Source organism: Colias eurytheme, chromosome 5 (assembly GCF_061535395.1).
Source record: "Colias eurytheme isolate Ceu_HAF_F1 chromosome 5, ilColEury1 Martin Lab GWU primary, whole genome shotgun sequence".
NCBI lineage: Eukaryota > Metazoa > Arthropoda > Insecta > Lepidoptera > Pieridae > Colias > Colias eurytheme.
Window position 1 is genome coordinate 4,375,695 of NC_142984.1, and position 17,220 is coordinate 4,392,914.

At 33.0% G+C, this 17,220-nt stretch overlaps 1 protein-coding gene across 5 annotated transcripts in view; it reads right to left on the reverse strand.

Moving 5' to 3' along the window:
* LOC149908415 (homeotic protein antennapedia-like) overlaps window positions 1–17,220 on the reverse strand; it is a 165,836-nt gene that overhangs the window by 42,093 nt on the left and 106,523 nt on the right. Inside the window, exon 1 of one of the 5 annotated variants that reach the window (XM_090101882.1) lies at window positions 16,639–16,657. The exons of the other annotated variants lie outside the window; for them this stretch is intronic. The gene's annotated coding sequence lies outside the window, so the exon portion shown is untranslated. Of the gene's footprint in view, window positions 1–16,638; window positions 16,658–17,220 lie in introns of those variants that run through there. 5 annotated transcript variants of the gene reach the window in all.

The following is a 17,220-nucleotide window of genomic DNA, read 5'->3' on the forward strand; positions in this document are numbered from 1 at the left end:
ACTCCTAAAATGTTTTCTAAGAAACAATTATAGTGTACTGCACTATCGGCAAGTTGTTAAAGTCCAAATGATCAAGTTATAAAGATTGTAAAATAAAATGTTGCCATGTTCGAGATACAGAGGTCAAATTTAATTTTTCGAGTTATAGAGTGAAAATATGTACCAAAATGGCTTGAAGGGACTCGGTGATTATTTCGACTAACAGAGGGCCAAAATTTCAAGTTACGGAGGTTTTCGGGTTTGAAGGGAAGGGAACAAGACATTTTTTCGAGATTTGGAGGTTTTTGACTTATCGAGGTTCGACTTAACGAGGTGCTACTGTAACATAATTGCTCTAATAACAGGCCAACCTCGCTGTGCCTTACAATTCACTTTCCAATTCGGTTCATTTTTTACCCCAAGTCTGTCTAAAACTATTATGATTTATTATCAAATTTTCGTGCAGGCAAATTACGGGCTCGGCTTTCGTATATGTGTGTGAGAAACCTTGTTTCTCTTTCTAACTGTAGTCGAAAAAGGCCATCGGATAAGGATATACATACACCCATTGTATTTCCTTGGCAACTTAGCTTTACATAGCTGAGAGTCGTGGATTAAATGATTTACGATGTTTTTTCTAATTAACTCGTAGCAATAATTAGTAGGATTAACATGTAACGCTAGCTTTATTTTTCAACGTCACCGAGGTTATTAAAAAGGTTTAGTCGTAATTAATTTAATACGGTAGCTTACGAAATAAAATCGTAATACTTTATTAAAATGAATTATTTTTTGTGTTTGACCAAAGACGGCATGGCGATTAATTATTATGTTATTATTATGCTAATTACTATTTGCTAAATTAAATAAATTGGGATAGCACTTCATATTTGGGCTGATGACTTATGTGTTCATAATACTCATTCATTTAATGAAAACCATCAAGTTTTAGAAGCCAATTTAATTTTCTTAATAGTTTAACTTTTAAATTTTATTTAACTCATATATTTTTTAGTAGATTTTATAGATAAGTAAGAAATGCTTATAAATAATTGTATATTTAGGCTAAGAAGTTCATTTAAAAAGAGTCGCATGAAAAAAAAATTACGAGGAAAAATAAGAAAAAATGTACCTACCCATAAAAATCGCCATCAATACTTTGATTTTCCTCAAAAAAACCAACGATCTAATATACAGTATCATTATATTTTCTGTGTTTCCATTACTAGTGATAAGCTGAAAAATTTTAATTTATCTATCTATAGTGATATAAAAGTGGGAAGGTTTGAATTACTGCGACCGACAAATGTTCATGACAAGCGGCTGCATTAAACATGAGGCCTGCTACCGACCAGTATTTACATATAAAACTTTGTTTTTACATTGCCTTTGCAAGTGCAAAATTACATACTATTTTAAAACCTATGGAATTATGTGAACATTGCATTAAACATGTTTAATTCAGTTTCGATATGTGGAGCTTCTTTTTGTCCTAGAACTACTTTTATAATTATACTCGCTGTAGAAATTTACGCATCTAAAAATTTTATAGTAATATGATGAAACAGATTATATTATTATAGAACTTCAACGTTTCAGAGGTAGACAAAGAGCTGTGAAAACTTATATTTGGTGAGCGCTTGAAACAGGGCTGAACAATATTTGATTATTAATTATTATGTTATATTTTAAAATTTTCTTACGAATTAAATATTTAGGAAACGAGATTATGAAGGTATATAAAATATATTATAGGTATATATAAAAGGCTAAAGGTAAATGTATTAAAATTGATGCTCTACCTCTAGAGATAGAGTGTGTGGTGAAGCGGAAGAGTCGCCCGACAAAGTACTGTGAAAATGAACGGAGTAGGGTTGAACGAAAGTCACTTACTCGCATATTATTTATATTATATTATTTATATTATTTAATATTGGTTATTTTAATAAAATTTGTTTTATTTTTGAAAAGCTTATTTTTGACGATTAACGAACGATTCCCTTTATTCTCTATTCTGAATAATATATAGTGATGTTAAACAACAATTAAATAATTATTAAGCTCCGAACTTTTTAAGTTCAGTTTGTTTAAGTTCCGGTAAGTTTTAAAACTCCGACATTCCACTAAAAACTTAGAAATAGGGTTATTTACGCCGTCGTTGATTTCGTGTCGTCACGACTCTAACTCATCGAGCAGAATCGAGACAATGCTATTAGCGAAAGGATGTTTTCCAATTTGTATCTAGGACAACAACGGAACGTATCGCAAACACAATAGCGGCAACCCTATTGTCGTCCGACACAGCCGCCCGGACACGTTTCAGGATCATGAATTATGGCGCGAGCCGATGTGACTTTTCAATTTGAAATCATCAACCTGGAATTAATTTCATTTTTGAACCCCATTATTTCTGTTATCTACACGCGAATCGCGCAATATGCGAGTTTCAGTTATTGCAATTTCGACAAAAATATTCCGTCGAAAATGCCCTATCGTATTCCAGATGAAATTTGATTAAAACAAAAAATATCTCTTTTAAACAACGTGCGGGATTTTTCATAATAATGCCATATTACTATGTAATAAAGGAGATTTATGGCCTCAAAAACCTTCCGGTGGCGTGTCGGATACGTGTATTCCACAAATCTGTCAGCGGCAGATACCCACTCCGCGTCTCGAAGCTACTATTCAAAGTGTCGTCTATTCGAGCCCAAACGCTTCCCGGTGTTGACGAAAGCACAGTCGAAATAGACGTCCGACCAATAAATTGTATTCAAAATAAAACTCTGAAGTTCATTCCGATACATGCGACGACTTTTGTTGATAATCGGGGGTGTATAAAAAATTGAGATGCCATCGACTAGACGAGGCCATTGACCCGACATTCTTTGTTTAATTTAGTGTTATTTTCGAGCGATATATCTAGTAAATTGTTGAAAGTCGTAACGACGTTAATTTGTGTGATCTTCCTTAATGCTATTTTGATATTGCGAATACCTACGTGTAATCGATCCGACGTTATATCGAAACGTCTAAAAGGTGTGCTCGAATCCCAATAGAGGAGCCTTATAACAAAGCTAATATTAGACAATCATTTCCTGTCAAAAGGGAGGCGTCTCCCGGCGAGGCCGGGCGAGGGTGGGATACACATACCTCTTCGTCTCTCAAGATTTTGCAGTCGCCGTATTTGAGTGTGAATCTGAATTCCTATTTTTTGTTGGCGTGATGAATGGATTTTTAATATCCCCTTGCAGATGTCTCGATACGAAGGTCGTTTGATGAAAAATGTTTTTCTAAAGACTTATGTATAATTTATACGCATTGTACTCGTACCTAGTAGGTAGATGATTGGACGAATCGTCTTGACAAAAACTGCGTGTTACCGTACTACTGATTCTAATAGCAGGAAAAACGTGAAACACTGCTTGTTAAAGACTAAAAAACATTGAAAAATAAGTGTCCCCGTCATGTCGGTTGTAGGGACAGGCATACGGAGACGTCTCAATACAGACAGGACCGGGGCAAAAAACGTGGCGAGCGATCTCACGGCACGACTGTATCACGAGAGAAGATAAATAAAACATGGCGGGCCCTTCTCACGTACATACATATCATTATAAGTTGTGTTATCCTATCTTAATCCGAGCATCTGATTTGAACTGCTTCCTCCCGCGAACTGAATACACTTAATTTTAATGCTTTATTGAATTCCATGTTACGAACATTTATACAAAGGATTTTCTACTGTAATCTTTTATTTAAAAAAGCAACACGTTTTACTGTTTCAGTCGTATCACTTCTAAAAATGTAACCGTTTGCATTTTAAATTGAACTATTTATTTAGACAAAAAACTAACTAAGTATTCCAATTCACCTTGCATAAAGATTTAAAAGAAATTTATTGCGAATACCAATTTACAACGAGGAAAATCACTAATACAAAATACCTACCGGATTATAATGTCTCGCAGATCGATACAGACAACGTGTGTGTTCTTATAAATTAGTATTGCGAGCACGTTAGTTGTAATAAAAGGTTGAATGATGAATTAATAGATAAGTCTGAGTCAGAGACTAGCTTAAACTTTTCGAGCCACTTATAAATATCCAACTGTTTTTGCCGTCATTTGTTTTACATTTTAATTTTTATAATTAAAAAATGATTTACGCGTTTTTATTGCGCAGTAATGTAAATGTCACATTTAATAAATAATTCGTAATTGTACTTAAGATTAGTTTATTCAATTGCAAGGCTAATTCACACATTGATAAATGACATTTAGATAATCAACCTTTATAAATGTTAGTTCCTCTATTAGCATTTTACTAATTAATTACTATGCGATAACATGCCTACTGGAAATATACGGTAATAAAATTTAGTTAACTAACGTGTTATATTTCAAATTTACGGAACACGTTATACCGACCTATAAAACAAAACAAATAAACAATGCTGATGTAAAAGTTTGGCAAGATTCGTGAGCGAGACGAGATGCCGTCAAATCATATTCGAATTGGATATGCAGCAATTTTAATCATTACATACAGATTGACATTTCGCAATGCACCGTGTGTGTCCACATAGATCAACTAATGGCTAGACGGACAATAAGAGCATTTTGTGAAGCTTGGACGGTACATTAACGCGCCCGCCATACTTGGCACCGGCCAAACTCCGCCCGTTGGCAACATAGCATCATGATATTTCAATAGAGATGAATTCCCTACGTCATTTGTCGATATAGGTATAATCTGGATGCTTTTACGTGTTCTCAAGTAAATGATGTTTGGGTTGTGTAATATCGTACGCTGAGATTGTAGTGCATCGTTCAAAGTATTGTATACTAACATTACCTAGGTACAAGCTCTCCTTTTAATTCGAATAATATTTTGTTATGAAATAAAAGATAATATGAAACGTTGTTAATTCACTGAAACAAACGAGGAACCAGGTAAGTATATAGACCAAAATATTTTGTTAAAGTCATAACAATATGAGAAATGATAACTCGCTACGCTACCGTAGTTCATGCATTCATCATATTATAAGAACAATAAACCCACCTTAATAGGTTATAATATTATGTAATATGTATAACAAAACGGCCGGTCGTTAGTACCGACGGTTAAAGAAACAAATACTCAATGACTATGAAAAATAATAGTGTAACAATACATATTTTAAGTCCGCCCTTTGGTCTTACAACCTCGATTTATAATGACGATAAATTTAGCAGCTGCTTTCTTAACTTACATTCAAACGAGGAAACACTCTTTAAAGGTCAAAAGTATTAGATTTTAGAAATATGAATGCAATTTATTATGAATGTAGACAACAAATTGATAAAGAAAGTTTTTATTGAAATTTTAACCTTTAGTCTAGCGTTTAGTAAAAGCGATGAGTCATCGGAACAAAAGTTCTATTTAAAATCGTATTTGCAAGATTAACGGTAACAATGTCAAAGAATTTCTGTTACAATCAGCAGTGATCCCTGGCACGAGAGCGGACGCTCCGGCTGTTCCCTTGCTTCAATCCATTTGGCACTCAATAACTTTCCTACCGTCGAAAGTGGCGGAATAATTTGTAGCTCACTACCTAGTGCCACCAAATTAATTGAACTGAAACGAGATTCACATTTTTCTCTACATTGTCCGCAAGTGTGACATATTGATGGCATTAACATTACACTTTACTGAGCACTTCCCTAAATTATTGCGGCAATTTGGATCGCGTCTAAACAAACCACTATCAAAGTTGTATATCGATATTGGTGATTTTCCCATTCGACAAAATGTTGGAAGCAGTTCATAATTTATCCGCTAAGTGTATCCCACGAAGGATCTGTTATGACAAAACCATACAAGTAATGCCACATTTTGTCAGCGGAGGATATAGTGTGGCGACGAATATTTATTTATTTATAACAGTGTGGGGCTGTAAATTAGCGGTGAATTTACAGCGTGGCGGAGAAGTGATCGCGCGCAGTTTATTTTTGGATCAGGCGCATGATTTAAACAGTTGCCGGCGCGGGCCGTTAGAAATTGAAGCCGAACGTGGATTTGTGGTCGGAGCTATGCAGCTTTATATCACACCGAGCACTAATTATAATGATTGACGGCAACTCAGAAGTGCTTCTGAAGAGTTAATTGGTCATTCATCGCTGATGGAAACCATTAACTTAATTCACTAAACATCTCGCCCAAAACTTCGTTCCGTCCGATTCAATTAATCAAACGTTTTTATGCTCGGTTCGATTGTAACACTCGTTCTCAGTTTAGCAACAATGCGAGATATCAGGTTTATATCTAAGTCACGAAATTGGCATATCTGTGTCCACTTTATATTATTCAACATACGTGACCCTAATCCTTGTGGATCTGGTAGCTTTCGCCCGAGATATTTCTGATACAATATTGTAGCTGCACGATAGTGTTGCGACAATATTTATTAAAGCTATTTTTGAGCGACAAGGTGCGCGTACTGTTATGGGCTATAAATGTACCGCCTCATTAGAGACTCACTTCTGTATTGTTCGGTAATATAGGTAGGTACTTGGTGTTTGTTAATTGAATCATTATACAGCGCCGTTTTTCCCCTTAAGATATTTTAAAGTCTTCAAGTCATTTAAGGGTACTTTTATTTTCTAGATACAGTGATAATAGCCGCATTAGCGACGATAATGTTGGAATTTATGAAGCGTGGCAGGTATATGTTTGAATGAAAGAAATATTTCAATAACTGAACGTTGGTTGTAGTAAAAAAGGCGATGACCGTAATTTATGTCTTTCCGAAGAGCGTCAGACAACGCTATGTTGATGAAGAATAATTCCAAGTACGCTAATGATGACAAATGGTAAAAAAATACAACAAATTGGCAAGTACAGTATTTAATTAATAGGTGATGTTGTCGATTGTGACAAATACTTTGTATGTATGTAGCTAATGTTTTTAACCAACTTCCAAGAAGGGAGGTGGTCCATTTGACACCGTCCTATTTCTATTATGAAGAAAAATAAATTGAGGGCATATTAAATGGACAATGTCGTAGATATTTATCTTGATATTAATGATGAAACTATATCACACTGTTTAACTACAGTACTGTTATTATTATAATCTACGCTAACATCATGTCGCAGATTTGTACATCTATAGATAAACTACGTCTACTTTCACTCTTCCTATTCCAAACGCCTGTTAAATTGGGTACGTTGAAAGCTGCATTGTGTGACATTTTTTACAAAACGCCATTCGTAATGAATGCAAAACGCGAAGCCAATAAAAATGATAAGTGTTTTCATTCGGTTGACTAATTTATTAATGTTAATACGAAAGAAAATGTTTAATGCAGACATAATATACAAAAGCAATCGTAGATAACTTACACAATTAGCATTGCATAGTTTCCAACGAATTTGTTAAGATTCTAATCGAAGGTATGAGCAGGTGTAAAAAGTTACGGAATTCACGATATTAAATCTATTATAGTTTCTTATTTTGTGGTGGTTGAATATTTTTAATTGTATTGTTGTGTTTAGTACAACGGATACTTTAATAAAACGGATTTAACATTTTGCCACATCAAGTTAGATATATAATTTGTAGAAACATAACAACATAATTTGTAGAAACAATAAGAGCTTAAGATATAGGTATGTTTTGATTATGTTGTCTGTAGAAGTGTTTATTTATTTTCAACCTTATTTGTTATGAAACAAGGTTCAAGTATGTAGGTATATTTTAATGTGCATTAAGAAAATCACAGACAATATATTTCATAGAATATATTCTGTGGTAGGTATGTGGTCTATTTTTCATTTTTTTTTTTTAATTTTAGCTTATGATAAAAAAAGTTAGAAATTGTATGAACATAGCAACTCTCATATTACAATATGTAGTTTTAAATACCAAGACTAAAGTATAAAATAACTGAAACAGTAAACAAAGAAATTTCTAGCAAATTCTAGAGCGAGGCGCGAACATGGCGGACCGGTGACACGGTATCGCGGGAACACGTTCGTAGGGCATAAATCAACTGCCGCTTGTTTTACCAATAAAATTGATTCTTTCGCGATGCACAGAACAAATACATTTACCGAGTTATTAATCTTGATGTGTACGTATTGGGAAATGAATGGTATGATTTAAAAGTTCTTATAATTTGAAAATCTTTGAAAAACGTAATAGCATTTTGGGAATACTTAAATGGTACAGATTATACGATCACATTGTACATGATAATAAAATAACAATAATTTTAACATAACGTTGATCGTACAATGTTTTTGGAATATTTCGCTAATGAATAACTTTCATGTTATTATCATATATTTCATGTTTAATTTTAAAAACTAGAGATAAAAGTGCTCTGACATTTACAAAAATGGACAACAGTGAACAAAAGTTTATTATAACTGAATCGAATTAAATTTTTATCTTTCTAGACACGAAAGTCTTTCACCGTATTTAACGGCCTATCGAAGGGATATGACTAAAATGTTTTGGATGTATTTCACGGTGCAGTATAAATCAAGTCATTGTATTGATATCAATAATTTAGCCCCGCTAAATAAGGGCTATTTATCAGAAATACATTATATTAGGTGACGTCGCGTGCCATGCTCGCTAAAAATCGTAACACATTATTGACAATACTGTGTTTGGTTGATTTATTGATCGTACATCACAATCATTTAAAGTTATAGCTTTTAAATACACGAGTGATAATCGGTTAGCAGAATATGAAATTCGTATTAGCATAGAAATAGTTTTGTATTATATCTGCATACTAAATGTCCCAGTATCGGTTTTATGGTTATTTAATTTTTTACAAAGAAAATATTGATTGATGGTTTCCCGATGAATACGTTCATTCGTGCGGCAATTCTCATGCATTTTTAATTTGTGAACATCGTTTTAAATTGAATTTTGGTAAACCGAGCGAAATGTATTGCATTTTAAGTCGTTGCATAAACGAGTGTGTGCAGACAATAATTTAAATGCAAGACACATAAATATTAAATTATACTTTTCCTCTCTTAATAAAAGGCTAAAATGGTTTATTATTTATTATAAGGAAACAGAGCAAAGTAACCAAAAGTGGTCGCGGTACGGAAACAGCGGGAGGCAAAGCAACGAAATAAAGCGAAGTAAAGAAAATAGTCCGACGTGTGTCGCGACAAAACTGTACTAGATTTGCAACTTCGAATACTGTTTATTTTTTGAGATTAGAATTAGATTTTTATGTTGTATTTTTATACTTACTAGGTTCTTTACAGACTTATTTTTTCAAAGTTATATTGCTTAGTTGTTAAAACTCTACCAATGTAGAGCTTTTGTCTAAATTGGATGCCTATGCGTATTAAAATGTTTTAATTTTTTCTTCTTTTATAACTAAAAGTCTCTACTAACTCATATCTATATACCCAATCGTTTTTTAAATTGTATCATTACTGCAATTTTTTTTTCACATACCTATAGACAAACAAAAAAAAATTGCGAAAAACATATTTTGCTCAATCCTTCCTTACTTCATACCTACTATAGGTACGTATATTCAGCAAAACAAAGTTCCAAGTAAACACAACAAATGCATCCCAACTCGTAGGAGGGAGGAAGTGGAAAGCGGCAGGAAAACGGGACAAAAAGGGAACTCGCCTCCGAATCTCGAGGGTTATGAACAACGCTTGTGTCAAACAAAACGTAACCCTATAAAGGAGTCAGTACATTGAATTGTGTGGAATCTGACGAAACATTTGCTGCAATGTACTAAGTGATGGGTGATTGTGTCGAAGTATATTTATAATATAATTATGAATAAATTCGATGCGATATAGCTATTATAAATATGTCGTATATTTATAAAAGCTATATCTTATCGAATTTATATACAAATAGGCAATATATTAACTCAATATTCTAAGAATAATTTTCATTCCAGTCTTGGAAAAGCGCCTTCTTATCTAAATGATTTTTATGGCGATATGCAGCAAAAAACTATACTTCGTTAAGGATGTACTGTACGATTTCTTTTCACTCTCTAAATATTTTATCTCTTTAAATATTTACAAAATAACTGTCAGTATTGTAAATTTATTGTTTTAAATATATTTATCAATAATACATTAAGTGCATCGAATTACCAAAGAATATTCATGTTCGATCTGCTTAATATTATAGATATTATTTACAACATCTCGCTTGAATTTTAAATTTGTTTGTATTAATAAATCATAATAATTTCGACTTCTATATGGAAAAGGAATAGCAAAACCACTGTCAGTCCTAATTACAACACATTTAGTATTTATGCCACAACCAATCTTATATGAAAATATAAAAATATTATTCATACAGTCTGTTTATCTAGAAGGTAATTTGTTGATTTAATAAGAAAATTTTGTCTGTTTTTATTATTTTGGATTAAATTAAGAGTGAAAGGCTTTTCATGTCAAACAGATGCTAATCAACTAAATCAACGTTGACATAAAAATAAATTACACACCGATTAAAATCAATAAGAAGCGTTCCAATCACACGTTTTACTCAACAACCTGATTTCTCTAATATTTTAATATAATTTTATTAACATTCATTTGCATATTCACACAGAGGAAATGAGGACATTAACGTTAATATTTATTTATGTTCTATAAAATGTTCTATTAAATTCCAAGTTTGCGTTCCATTTTGAGTTGTAGGTTAGCACCCGCAGCACCTTGTCTTATTTATTTTCTTACAAAAATCCTTATTGCACACGAGTAGGTAGTATAATCACTTAAAAGTTCAACAATCCCTGTAGTTGTAAGTTGTTGTAACTTGTAACCTGTCATCGCGTATTTAGTATTTACTACGTATTTTATAAAGCAGATTTCTCGCGACAACATTAACATTTCTCAAAAAGCATACGCTCCATTTTCCACTCTTTTTCAGCTCTCACATTTTCATCTCAGACTTTTCATGGCGCATTTTCGCTAATGGAAAGCAGCGAAGAGTTGTGGTAAAAAAATAAACAAAAGAGAAACGGGTACAGAAATTCGCTTTGTCATAAATCCTGAAATACATCCGACCGTTGGTACAAAGAAAGTTTTAAACTTTTCATTGTTTTGTTTTGATAGATGTTTAAACCTTAATCGGTGGACTACAGTTTATCAGCTGCCTTGTTGAATATTATTTTATTTAGTTTATCTTCCACTTTTTTGTAGATAATGATAATAGAAAATTAGATGCACGTTAAAATAAAAACTATACCTACAAGGTAGTGATGTGGTAGTGATTAGCACAATTAGTTATGCAAATTGTTTAAATGTGATAAAGTCATGCAATGTAACTTTTTAGGTGTCATTTTACAGAAACAAAAAATATTCTATTGCATAACCAATATATTATATATTATTGTAACAAAGGATTTAAAAAAACTAATTACTATTATAATGTTTTCTTCCTACTATTATGTTAACTTTATTATAGAAATCAATTAGCAACTTGCAATTGTTTAAGAAATATGTGATTATAAAAAAACAAAATAGAATTTAATACCTATGTATATTCGTATCTTCACTAAAAAACGAGGAAAAATTTGAACTACCTATAGCTCAACGAAGTTCCTTTCCATTGACATTTGCGTACAATTTATTATTATTTTATGTAACTACTATTAAAATTTAATATCATAAAACGTTCCCACAAAAGGACCGTCGATGGTATAAAATTCCGCGTAGGACGGATCTGAAACGCACAGCTCAAATCCCAAGCGAAACGATTCCATTAAGGAAATCAAAAAGGTCTGCTTAGTTCACGGGCCGCGACTATTTTCATTTAGCAAAAACAACCCATAAATTGTCATCTTAACAAGATTTCTTTTAGCAACATTCGCACTTTTGGGCCCTCTGACAAACAGATTCGTCTTTGCAATTAGGTAATCCGCACTTAATATTATAGCAAATATAGAAGAGAAAATTATTTGAAAATTATTCCAGTTCTTTTCATCCTATATATGTACAAGATAATAATTAAAAATGTATTAAGCAATATTTTGTATGAATAATATGAAGTAATAATTTAAAACGAATAAGTATTTAATCACCAAGTATCATCAATAACGAATAGCGGTAGCATTGTTTTGATAAAGAAATTAATGAACATAATTAAAATGCCTAAACGACCAAAACTAAACACAAACTTTTAAAAGCACGAAACTGACGACCTTGATTAAACCGGTTGCTTCTTTAACGGAATGGCCTCATAAATTAAATTTTCTGTGGGAATCTATATTTCGAAACGCCTGCATAGATGCAGTGTTTTGGCACGCAAAACCGGCGCATGCGTGTCAAGACAGACGCTGCGCGCGAGTGCGTGCAGCGTCCAGTAATTTATTGCCCCACCAATGAACACTTTGTTTATAACATCTTTCATTCCGCCAGGAAAAAACTTACGAATGCGGCATTACAGCTAGACGCAATCGTAACGAGGAATTAACAAAAAGTTGCGAGCTTTGTTAATCAGAGCTCGCTTACAGAACTATCGAAGTGAACTACAAACATTCGCTAACTCGGGGCATAAACTCCGGAATATCATAATTAAAGTGCTGTTTCAGTTCGTGCCCGTCACGTGATAGCGTTGCCCAAATTATCCGGGCATCGTGTCATCTTGTCCCAATCCAATATGGCGCCATAAATCCTCGAGGGGGCGAAGCGGTGGAGGGGGCACGTCACTCAAACTTTCTCCGTGCTCCGTCTTATGTTCTCGTCTCGTGGACTTGGGGTGGGTATGGATAGAACTTTACGAAATAATCGCCTTTTTATCTCGCGCTTGTAATAGAATATACATGATGGCGGTTGATGAAGAATTTTTGTCGCTAATATTAAAGTTTCACGATTTATTATTAAATATTAAAATCGTTTTATATAGAAGAACCGTAAATAGACAATCAAATGGTAACCAAACTAAACTATACAAACTTTTGAATAATTTCAACAATATTTTTGAGAGGTTTAAAATATACTTTATCTCTTGTTATTTGTTATATGTATTTATAAATTTGCACATATTTTTTTTATTTTAACTAATTTATACCTATTTATCAATCTGTATCAATATGGAGATCGTATATCTAACAAAGCAATTTTCACCTCTTACTAGTTACTTACTTTATTTGCTGTCGCTACAATGCGATAGGTTCGAAGAATTCTCAGATAGAGTTCGAGCGGATGAGTAATCTCTTTTGTTTTTCTAAGAAGCAAGTGCGAGCCGCGCGCCGCTTTATCAGTTTACCATATAAAGGGGAGAATATTGAAAAAATAATATTAAAAATTACGAAGCAACACAGTTAAAAATGAAATAATAATGTACGGAAGTTCGATTCATCATTAAGAGTTTACCGTAATCCCCACTTGTATTTGCATTTTTATACATCAAATTTGAATCGTAATCATCAAAGTTTTTCGCATAGAAAACTCGATACTCCCATAATGAATCATAAGGTTTAGTTTCGTTTACATTTGATGGGCAATAAAAGTGTATCTATCCATCAGTTGTTGGTATGATTGGGGCATCATAAAACTAAGTTGGCGCGACTAAGCAGGCTCACCACACCGTGTTCTGACCACAATTTAAAAGCAATAAACTTGTCTATGAGTGCCCTTGTAAACTTCATAGTCCCAATTATATGCGACCTTGGTTCATTTGAAGTCATAATTAATTTTTTGATGCCGAATCATAAATTAGCTAGATTGACAGCTCCTGCGATAATTTTTATGGGATACATTTAACTTATCTTGCGACAGCGTTTTATGGGTCTATCAATTAGATATAAGTAATTTGTAAGTGAAACTTAACAAACTGTGTTAATTGCTTTTGGAAAATGGTTAATGAGATCATATTTCTGACAGTAAAAGTGAGAAGGCTAATACCAGATTTAATAGTAACAGTTAGTGTGACGTTAAAAATACTTCTAACGTAAACACTTTCGCAATTTCACGCAAATAAGATATCTAAATATCATAACATTACCTACATCATTGATTTCGACGATACAAAAACCTGTATAAAACAGGTACAATTCGTCAAGCTTTTTATAAATGTATCGTATTACATGATAATCAAAATGTTTTCAATAAATTACAGTCCATTTTCATCGATATAATCAAATTAAGAGCCATTACTTTTATAATCTTATTATGGTTCGCGTGAGCTCACGGTATGGCATACGTATATTGGTTTTCAATATTGTGACCATCCATCAAGGCGTCTTAGCCCAACGGGGAGTCGACTATATGAGACAACCTTCGTCAGTAAGCGTTAAATTGTTTTCTTAGTGACGACTAAGTCGTGTGATTACGTCCGATCCGATGTCCGGTCTTAATTAACACTGCTAGTTTGCAATCTTCTTAATGCATCCGTTAAAATTGGATTACCAGCGTTAGAATTGGCACATAGCGAAGTATTATGAGAATGGTGGTCCTGCCACTGACGATTGTTTAAATTAATTTTTTTAACTCCTAGTAATGATGCAGATGTCCTTGTAATATTTCACGTGGAGAAATTTACTTAGTAGCAAATGATTATGAGCTTTAATAAAGCTTAAAGCTACCATTCTGAAATAATCAGATATTAAGAGCTTTGAGTGTAATAATTCATATCAACAAAAAATATTTAGATAACTAACATGCTGATTGCTAGATATAGGTATATGTAATACTTTCAGCCCCTCCCAAAAATTCCACCATGCTAAATAATGACTTACGTAATCTTATCTAAATTTAAGCTTATGTCCGAACTTTAAATATTCATCGTATACAATATATTAGGCACAATGATAAGGTAATATTTGTTGCATATAATATATCGTCTATTAGTGAGAAAGGGTAACAAGTATTAGTAACCTTTAAATATTGGGAAACAAATCAATCAACATCAAGGTTTGAATTACTTATTTCTTGAGAATTTAACAGAGGATATGATGTCAGCGGATGCAAGAGTGGACGTACTACTTCGTTACTCAAACAATGACCTTTTAAAGTTTTTTAGCGGATTTGTAAACCGTTAAAAATATGAATATTCCACGAACGTTTTTAAAATAGAATAATGTCATTTATTGCGTCGTAAATTTTGTTTTTGAATTGCATTAGAACAAAACGCAAGCAACAATCCCTGGGTAATTACTTATAATGTTATTCATTATGAGTATTGTTTTGTCTATGGGTAAAAATGTGGATTTAGAATGCGTGAAGTTAATTTTTAACAAAAATAGGAACGTGTGTGTGCCACACAAAAATGAACTTTAACGTGTTGATTAAAGGACTTATGTGGCGCTTTATTAAGTTTGTAGGTGTAAAGCCCCGCTGCGTTTACGAGTATAACGGCAAGATCTTTCGAACATTTCGGAGCTAGAAATTAATTATGTTCTCAGTAACATGGTTATTGTCTTTGGAAACAAACTTGGGGACTATTTGGACAATTTGCGTAATCACCAACAATACGAACGTGACACTTGTGTGGGGAACAAAACCGCACGTTTTCAACCTAAAATGTCTTTTGTAAAAATCCATTATTCATACGGAATTCATACAACAGATAAGGTTTTTTATTTATTTGAACTATTAGTTGTATAGATAAGTTCAGAATTACACGAGGAATAATAATAAATTTACATGCAAATTAAACTTATTATACATAATAAATTCTTGCTTGTTATCGTGTTAAAACGTCGTTACCTATATTGTAGAGATATCCGCTACCAAGCTAAATAACTGAATAAATAATACAAAAAATTTGCTTCTTATCTGCCTAAAGCTTACAATATTAATGTTTTCCAACAAATCCCGTTATCGACATCATATAATTTAATTTTAATTACTGTTAAGCGGGCCTAATCAAAACTGGCTATGTTACTTTTTTAGGACGCGGGCCATTTCCAGTTTGTTCCGTTGGCTTCGAATTTTAAAAAAGGCGCGACAACAATGTTAACACGGCGATCGTAAATTTTATGGCTTCTGTGATGAGGCGTGAGAATTTTTAATGGTCAGCCACAGAGTAGAATTTCTTTAGAACTATTTTATACTTTCGGAAATAGAACACATTTCATATCAAATTATATGTAGATAATATTTTGTGTCGATTAAAAAAATATCGTCGCATTCGCAACTATGTACATATCTACAGAGGTGGCGGAGTTATAGAAAAAAAGAGCTAATATCTCAAATGTCAAAATGTGACATTGAGTGATTTGTAGCTAAGCTCCGCCTGTCCCGTGTTTCAAACATCACCGCTCCGAACGGACAGCTGAGCGCTAAGCTTTGCAAGGGCGCAACCGAGTTGCATACACCTGTCGCGCTCGCACTTATTAAAAATATCTATTTCTATTTCATACGTTGGGGAAGATATCGTGTCGTATCATACCGTTCTATTCTATAAGTGGCACTAGCTATTACATGGTATACTTACCTGAGAGCTTTTGTAAAGTTCAACGCTTTTTAGTGCATTTTGTATCTAAAGATTTTGTAAGAGCATTGCACAAGAGATTTTTCATTGTGTTGTACTAACTTTCTAAAATGTTCCGTAAAGTTGCTGGGTATGTCTATTTTATCTTCTATCTGTAGTTTAACAATTTCAAATTTTACTTTGAACTTTATATACATTTAATATAATTTACTAACCTATTAAAACTTATTCGAAAACAGAAATCTCGAAGATTTACCTGAAACAAAAATAACACATTTAGTATAATAGTTGTTATAGGTATTACATGTTCAATGTATTGAATAAACGCCCAAATGTAAACGAGGACATTTACAGCACATACTTAATTGCTTATTAAACATCTGGTTTTAATGAATGGCTGTCTATGATCCCTTTTTGTATTAATTTATAAGTAACAGACGCCTTTTGGTCCCTAAGTTACGAAACACTTAAAAAGCTCTACAGCCGGCCATGTTCGTTTAACCCTAGAGTGGGCGCGCTATGAGCATTTTGCGTTGCAAAGTTGAATAAATATGTTGATTTATTATTACTTACTGTTTATTTATTTAAATCCTAAAAGAAAAAATATTAAATTGCTGTATTACTAGTCAAAATAGTCAAAGAAAATGAGGCGGCAAAATGCTCCCCACGCGCCTACTGACGTTACGCAAAAAGACGCGCCCACTCTAGGGTTAAAAGAAATTATAAAGAATATCATCTAAAGAATTGTCGCTTGTTGGTAAAAAGCATCAGGGATTTGAATTACTTATAAAGTTATT